At 40.2% G+C, this 8,001-nt stretch overlaps 1 long non-coding RNA gene across 1 annotated transcript; it reads right to left on the reverse strand.

The window, feature by feature from the left end:
- Positions 1-627: 627 nt before the first annotated feature.
- LOC128114130 (uncharacterized) lies at positions 628-3,036 on the reverse strand. Its single transcript, XR_008219725.1, has 3 exons — positions 2,206-3,036; positions 1,479-1,682; positions 628-840 (listed from the first exon to the last, which is right to left on the reverse strand). It is a non-coding gene; the product is annotated as an uncharacterized LOC128114130 (long non-coding RNA).
- Positions 3,037-8,001: the final 4,965 nt, after the last annotated feature.

The raw sequence follows: 8,001 nt of genomic DNA on the forward strand, positions 1-8,001 counted from the left end.
CTAGGTAGCTCAGTTGGTAGAGTGCTTGCCTAGCATGCATGAAGCCTGGAGTTCTCAGTACTAGATAAACCAAGCGTGGGAGGCCCACAGTTATAATCCCAGAACTTGGGACACGGAGTCAGGAGTATCAGAAGTTCAAGGTCATTTTCGACTACATTGTAAATTTGAGGCCAGCCTGGTCTATGTGAGACCATGTCTTAAAAAAAAAAAAAAAAAAAAAAAGAGGGAGCGAGAGAAAGCGAAAGATGTAACACGTAGTGGTAATGTCTGTAATCCTGGTACTTGAGAGGCCAAGGCAAGAGAATCATAAATTTGAAACAGCCTAGGCAACATAGAGAGATGTTGTCTGGGGTGAGGGAAGTATAAATGGTCCGAGTTATTTGGATAATCATTGGTGGAATGAAAAAGCACTAGAAATGTGTGTAGTGAACTAAAACAAAAGCACATTATTTTTATTTCATTTTTCTGTTTCTAGTTTTCCTCCATAGCACTGTTGATTATCTTGGCAAGACTAAAGAAACAATCCCATTTACATCTCTGGGCTATGACAAAATACACAAAAAGAGGAAACTAAGGAAAGAAAGGTTTATTTGGGCTCCTGGTGGGAGGGTCCAGGCCATCGTGGCAGGGAAAACATGGTGACAGTATCATATACACAGTCAGGAAGCAGACAGAGATGGATGCTGCCATTCAGCTCCCTGTCCTCATTGTGTTCCTCCTGGGACCCCAGTCACTGGAACGGTACTGTCCACACTTGGTGAGTCTTCTCTCCTCAGTGAGGCATCTCTGGAAACAGCCTCACATTTGTGCCAGAGGTGTCGGCTAGGCAGTTGGAAGTCCCTTGAAGTTGACACCGAAGATGAATTATCACAACATCCCAGAAACATCATCAAGAATCTCTGGTGTGATGCCCTGTGTAAGCTCTGCGCCAGTGCCAACTGATACATGTGGGAGCTTTCACTTTTCCAAGATGTGTACTTCTGCGAAGTGACCTTGGAAAACCCTGTGATGTCACCTCACCTTTCCTGTGTAGGGTCCTCCTACACAGCATACAGCGCATCTGGGGTCTCTTAGATGAACATGTCATCTCTAGGGGAGATCTGTTTTTCTGTGACCCTGTGCTTATATCATGACCACAAGATGGACACTTCAATGTCCTTCAGGGACTGGGGGATTTCTTTTTACTTTTACTTTTCCTCTGGGACAGGGTTTCACTACACAGCCCTGACTAGCCTAGGGGTTGGCCTCTAACTCACTTCTTGCCTCTGTCTCCCAAGTGCTTATGTCCTCTTGGAAATGAAAATTATTTCCCACTTTGAATTAAATCAGCAAATAAATTATCTTCTTCTGGCACTGTCCTGGTACTACGGTCTCCATGAGCCACCCTCCCTAGACTGTAGTATGTTCTATGGATTACTGGAGGTTCCCAGGAGAAGAAAGGAACAGAAAAACAGAATATGCCCTATCCAGAAACTTACCAAGAAGATACAGCATGCCTTATTGTGAGGTTATTTCATAAGGAATTGTAGAAGAGATGCATTTCCTCTTGGTAGCTGTGGAAGTGCACTGGAAGGACTGCGTCTCTGCAGCAGCCTGGGGTTGAAGGCACCTCATCGTCAACATGCAACCGCGCTGACAGGACAGCCAGACGGCTCTGTGGCTGCCCTCCATACTCCACCCCACTGCATGACAAGAAGGAATGGCTTTAAGTTATACCAGGAATTTTTCCATGTATATCTTGATGATAAGAGAATGACATGATTTGAGTGATTTCCAGACATGTAAAGCTACTAATTTTGAGAGCCAGTTTTCAAAGCCATGTTGTTCTGATTCAAAGGCTCTCAATCCCATGTCTCTAGCAGTTAAATTTCTGCTTGAGGAGGTGGTCAGGCTGAAGGAATGCAAAGACTGTGTCCAGTTCTGGGTAATCAGTACATGGAGCCCTCCACGACTTTTATGTACAAGTACATGGTTCCCACGAGACACACCCCAAACATTGAGCCTTGACTGCCATCTAGCGTTCATTTAATTTCCTTTTAGAGACTGAGCAGAACATGAAAAATCATTTGAGCTTACAAAGATGTGCACTGAAAGATAAAAGTGTCCCCTAATGCTGCTCTATGTGTGGGCATGCCATGCAGAGCTATCGAAACAGATTATGAGGACACGGCAAATCGCCCTGACAAATTATGGAGGTTCTCTTACCAGTGCAAGAACTTGATGCTCAGAGTTTGTACAAGATCATGAAGAGCAAAAGTGGAAGCAATCTGGGGTCCCCATTCTGCTCCCTTCGATGACATGTCTGACCAGGAGCACAGGCTTCAAAGCCAGCTCAGGGCTCAGAGTTACTGTAGTTCCATCCATTATTAGCTGTGTGGCCTTGGCCGAGCCGCTTCACGTCTCTGAGCCTGTTTCAGTGGCACAGTTTTAAACACACGTCCTCCTCCTTCGTGGTGCCGTTAACTAAAGTTTTCAGTTGTCGAGGGTCAGATGTGTCTTGGTGTCATTTACTTGCCAAGTTTTTCTCCTAGGACACATAAGATTTTAACTAAGGCTGCTTTTGCAGAAAATGGATGTGATGAAGTAAAAAGAGACTGGGAGGAGAAACAAGGCTGAAAAATAAACGGAAAAGAATTTTATGGAGGGAAGAGAGTAAGCAGTAAACAAAACTAAACACAAAATAAAATAAAAGCCCAAGATTTTCTCAAGAGAGTTCAAAACAAATCAGATAAATATAAGATTAGTTTATTAATTGTTCTTATTAAGTTTAAAGTGTTTGCTTAAATTAATCTCAATTAATTTAAAACTGGATAAGAGATCCAAGTCAACAGCAGTATAAACTGCAATATAATAATAAATTGTGCAAGGAACATGAAAAAAATAAAGGCAGCAAGACTACTAAACTCAAAGACTGAAATAGGTAAAATGCCAGATAAGGACTTTAAAAGGTCATCGGTGAAAACGAGCAATAACCTGAAAAAGGACACAATAAAGCACATGTATTCAGTCCAGGCCCTGGAGAGGAAAGTCAGCAATATGAAAGAAAATTTCAGCAGGGTCTGAGAATTTTAAATTTAAAAATAGATATATTAAGATGAGACCCTCAATTAATAATTTAAGTAGAAAGCATCATTAAGTGCAGGAGTCTGCTGGAGTCCAGCTCCAACCCGCTCCCACCTTTCAAAGGGTTCTTGGGTGGAAGAGAGAGGAATGAGGAAATAATAGGTAGAAAGATAGAGCTAGACGATGAGGAGAAAGGCAGACACAGGATAGCTTCAGGAGAGCCCTGGGTCAATACCCAGCTGCCTGGAGCTTTATTCAAAAGGGCTTTTTATAATATGCCAAGGGGAAAGGCAAAAGACCTCCTTCTTGCAAGATCAAACCACACTGTACAGCTAAGTGTAGACGCTTCCAAACACCTGGTAACCACGCCTGTGGTCAAATCATCCCATTATGCAGGTCTGCTGGGTAAAGCAAGATCTGATTCTCTGACCCTGAGTAAGTTCTCACTAGGAAGCATCTGTGGTCCACCACAATGAAGATTCAGCCAGCTGAAGTATCAAGGATAGAGAATAAGGTCGATAAAATAGATATCCAAAAATCAGCAAGAAAAAAATATACTAAGTGAGCATGACTACAATGCCCAAGCAGAGACCAAGCCTCAAGCCTAAGAATGATGTTAGAAGGAGGCAATAAACATTCAAAGGATGGAAAATCCATTCAATGGAATTGTAGAAAAAAAATTTTTTTTAACAAATCCTGAGAAATAGACATTCAAACACAGGTAGTAAAAGAAATATGCAGCCGGGCAGTGGTGGTGCACACCTTTAATCCCAACACTTGGGAGGCAGAGGCAGGTGGATCTTTGTGAGTTCAAGGTCAGCCTGGTCTACAGAGCAAGATCCAGGAAAGATGCAAAGCTACACAGAGAAACCCTGTCTCGAAAAACCAAAAAAAAAAAAAAAAAAAAAAAAAAAAAAAGGAAATATGCAAAGAATTTCTCCATGACACATTACAAAAGAGATATCAAAAATAAAAAGTGAAGAAACAACATTAAAAACTGTAAGAGGGAAATGCCAACTCCCCTACAATGGCAGAAAACATCAGAATACTGTGGGATCTACTGCCAGCAACCTAAATGACAGAAAAGCATGTAATGATACACTCCAAGGTCTGAAAGCAAACCAATAGTACTGTGTCCAGTAAAGCTATCTTTTAAAGTTGATGGAGAAATAAGGACATTTAACCACAAGCCCAGACTACATGTCTATGGGCACAGTCATAAGAGATTTAAAGGAATACCACACACAGAAGACAGTTTCAATTGTGAGAACACAGGAACAAATAAATTTCTTGAGAGTCATAGGTAAAGTAGAGCTAGGAAGTAATCGATTATATCCAACACATTAAACCAAGAAAACCCTAAAATGAAATGAAAAAAAAGATCAACAATAGTTTAACCAAGCAGAAAAACCACCCACAAAATCTTAAAACATAGTAAACGTATTTCAATAAAAAGCTGTTGAGTTAAGCCAAAATGTATATTTTAAAGGTACCTTGACTTCAAAATTTGGATGTAAGGATATGTTGCTTTGGAAAGGAGGCTCTGCTTTTGTTTCCACAGAAAGACAGAGGCTATGGATTTGTTCCAGATTAAGATACATCAGGTTTGACCAGTCAAGACCCCCTGAAAGGTCTCTGATGACACCATGGCCCAGATGATCCAACATCCAAAACAGTTTCAAGGCAACTGGCTCAGACGATACACCCTCACGTACTACTCCATAATCCTAAAATTTTCTTTGTGTTCCCATAAGATACAGCGCCCCCCTCCAACAGGAAGTAGTAAGAGAAGCTACGACCAAATTCCCAAATATACTAAGCTGGCTTTGGAGATGAAATTGGCTCACTCCTTCTCTAAACCCAGTCATATTCCTTAAAAAAAAAAAAAAGTTGAAAGATTCTTTTGTCCCATATCAAAAGAGCCCTCTGGTGTGGGACAGAAAAAAAAATTTATTTAAATCAGGTTGATTATAAATACAATCTCTTGCTAAAGAAGAAAAGGGGATATGATATAGATATAATAGGATGAAAGGGTAGATTAATGAACCTACTTTTAAAGAGCAACTTGATTAGAAATGTTTACATTGCTGTAGATTTTAGTTTATTGATACAAATTTAAAGTTAATTTTGTTATACTGGATGTATATTTTTACTCTTGTTTAAGGTATTATGTTTATATAACTCATTTGGATTGTAATGGATAATTAAGAAATAGATTAATAATTAGTCTTCTATGACAGTCAAACTTGTAACATGTTAGTTAAGTTTTTTAGGTATACATAGATATATTTCAGATAGGTAATCTTCAAATACTTTAAAGATCTACAGAAAATGGCATTTAAAATGTTTTAAAAATTTAGACTTTCTGGACAGTGAGACATGTCTGCTCCTGGCAGCACTGGATTTACTTCAGAGAGGAGGATGGGCATCGAAGACACTCCATATGGAGTTTATCTTCACCTTGGCAAAAATAGCCATTTGGGCAAGAAACTGTTCTTGCCTGGACTGCTTGATCAACTGAACATACAGGACCCATAGAAAGGCAACCACTGAACTTTGCTTGACGAAATGGTTCTTCAGGTTCTTCTAAAGGACACAGAGAGAAATGATTGAGAGACTCTAGGCCTGTGGGCTGAAGACAGATGCCCCAACTTTACTAAGGAACATTAGGTGACTGTCCAGACTGCCAGCTGTCTCTGTCTACCCTGCAAGACTCCCAAAAGTTGCTTGCATACTTCTCCCATTTCTCAGGTAATAGTATACCCTTCTGGGGTCTTTGATGTAGTTGAAGACTAGATAGTTATAATTTCTTCAGTTATGATAAAAGTTAAGTTAGATATAAAGCCTTAGACTCACAAATATAAGATAGGATATCTTCTTTAATATTGTAACTGTAATTCTTGCTTGATAATTGTTTTGCTATCTGTAATTTTACTATGTGAAAGTTAAAAGCTTCCTTTTTGAAAAACAGAAAAGGGGAAGTACTGTGGGATGTTCTGTATGTTAAATGTGTTGCTCTGATTGGTTGATAAATAAAACACTGATGGACCAGTAGCCAGGCAGGAAGTATAGGCGGGACAAGCAGAGAGGAGAATGCTGGGAGGTGGAAGGCTGAGGGGGGAGACGCTGCCAGCTGCTGCCATGAAAAGTGAGTTGTAAGGCATTGGTAAGCCACGAGTCACGTGGCAACTTTTAGACTAATAGAAATGGGTTAATTTAAGATATAAGAACAGTTAGCAGTAAGCCTGCCATGGCCATACAGTTTGTAAGCAATATAAGTCGCTGTGTGTTTACTTGGTTGGGTCAGAGCAGCTGCAGGACTGGCGGGTGAGAGAGATTTGTCCTGACCGTGGGTCAGGCAGGAAAACTCTAGCTACACTACATGCATCTTCAACTCACCAATAACAGACTGGCTGACAGGGTGAAAAACTAAGTCCAGCTCTCCACTGTCTCCCAGGAATACAGCTGATGGGTAAAAGACATCCTAAAGACTAGAAGACGACCTAGCAAGTGAATGGAAGCTCAATATGAGCTGGGTAGCAGCTATGGTATATGGTAACACAGACTTCAGACAAAATCAGAAGACATAAACTTACCAATAAAGTGAACAATTCGTCAAGAAGTTACAAGTGGAATAGTACTTGTGCAGTGTTGGGGCTCCTAACTTCATAAACACTCATGGCATACACACAACAGAAAATAGGCAGCTACAGAGAGACAGTGACAGCTGCAGGAAAATGGAAGTCATGCTAAGCAAAGGCAGGTAGAACTAGAAAGACATTTTATCTCTAAACATGTCATTTAGATTTTAAAATTATGTGCATTTGTATCTGGCATACGTATGTAGGACATGAAACTACGGATGTGTGGAATGTGTATAAACAGAAAAGGGAACTATTCAGAGGAATGAAGGGAACCAACAGAGGGGGGAAAATCCTACTCCCATCTCCAGATAAGAAGGCTGTATTCAAAACCAGAGGAAGAAGTCTGTCCACCTTACCTCATCAGCATCACACCAACACTGTAAAATGCTTCTGAAGAGTAAGATGGCAACTTCCATTTTTTTTTCTTAGTCTAACTCTGCACCAGGCACTCCACAGAAGCTCAAATTCTCCCCCCAACCTGGGAAGTAGGAACTATCTAAGTAGTTTCAAATGAAACAGCTACTCAGAATGGTTCAGTAAATCCAGCCAGCCAGAATTTGCAATGCTGTAACTTCGGCAATTTTTTTTTTTTTGAAAATTCAAAGTAATACAAATAACACTCATCACCCTTAAAACACAGCACATGATGAACAACATGGTGGTCTGAATAAGAATGACTCCCATAGGCTCATATTTGAATGTGTGGTCCCCAGCTGCTTGACTGTTTTGGCAAGGACTGGGAGATGTGGTCTTGTTAGATTTGTGTCACAATGGGTGGTCTTTGAGGGTCCCTGGGGTGTGCTTCTCTCAGCCTCCTGCTGTAGATCAGGATGTGAGCTCAGCTGTTCCTATGCCATACCTTTGTCTTGCCATCAGACTCGACTCTATGAAATCATGAGCCAAATGCTGCCATGTCTAAGCAGCCTTGGTCACGGTGCTAATCACAGCAGGAGAAAAGTTAACTAAGATAAACAAAAACCAACAGAGACCGACACAGTAGCAATACAATTCTTTTTTATTAGTAGTTTTCCTTTTTGAGGGAAAAGCATGCTTTCTTTCATTTCCTTTCTTTTAACAGCACCTGTAAAAAAATTAGTATACTATTCTGAGATTATATATATATGTATGTATATATATGTATATGTGTATATATATACATATATATACACACACACATATATATGGATTTTGGAATGTTAGATTGTCAAAACATCAACTGCATCACATTAAGTCACTGAAGGCAAGGTAGGCTAAACAAGGATAGAATTTCGTAACTAAAAATATTCATAGCAGC

The sequence above is a fragment of the Peromyscus californicus genome, unplaced genomic scaffold (assembly GCF_007827085.1).
Source record: "Peromyscus californicus insignis strain IS unplaced genomic scaffold, ASM782708v3 Scaffold_19__1_contigs__length_69161282, whole genome shotgun sequence".
In the NCBI taxonomy this organism is placed as follows: Eukaryota; Metazoa; Chordata; class Mammalia; order Rodentia; family Cricetidae; genus Peromyscus; species Peromyscus californicus.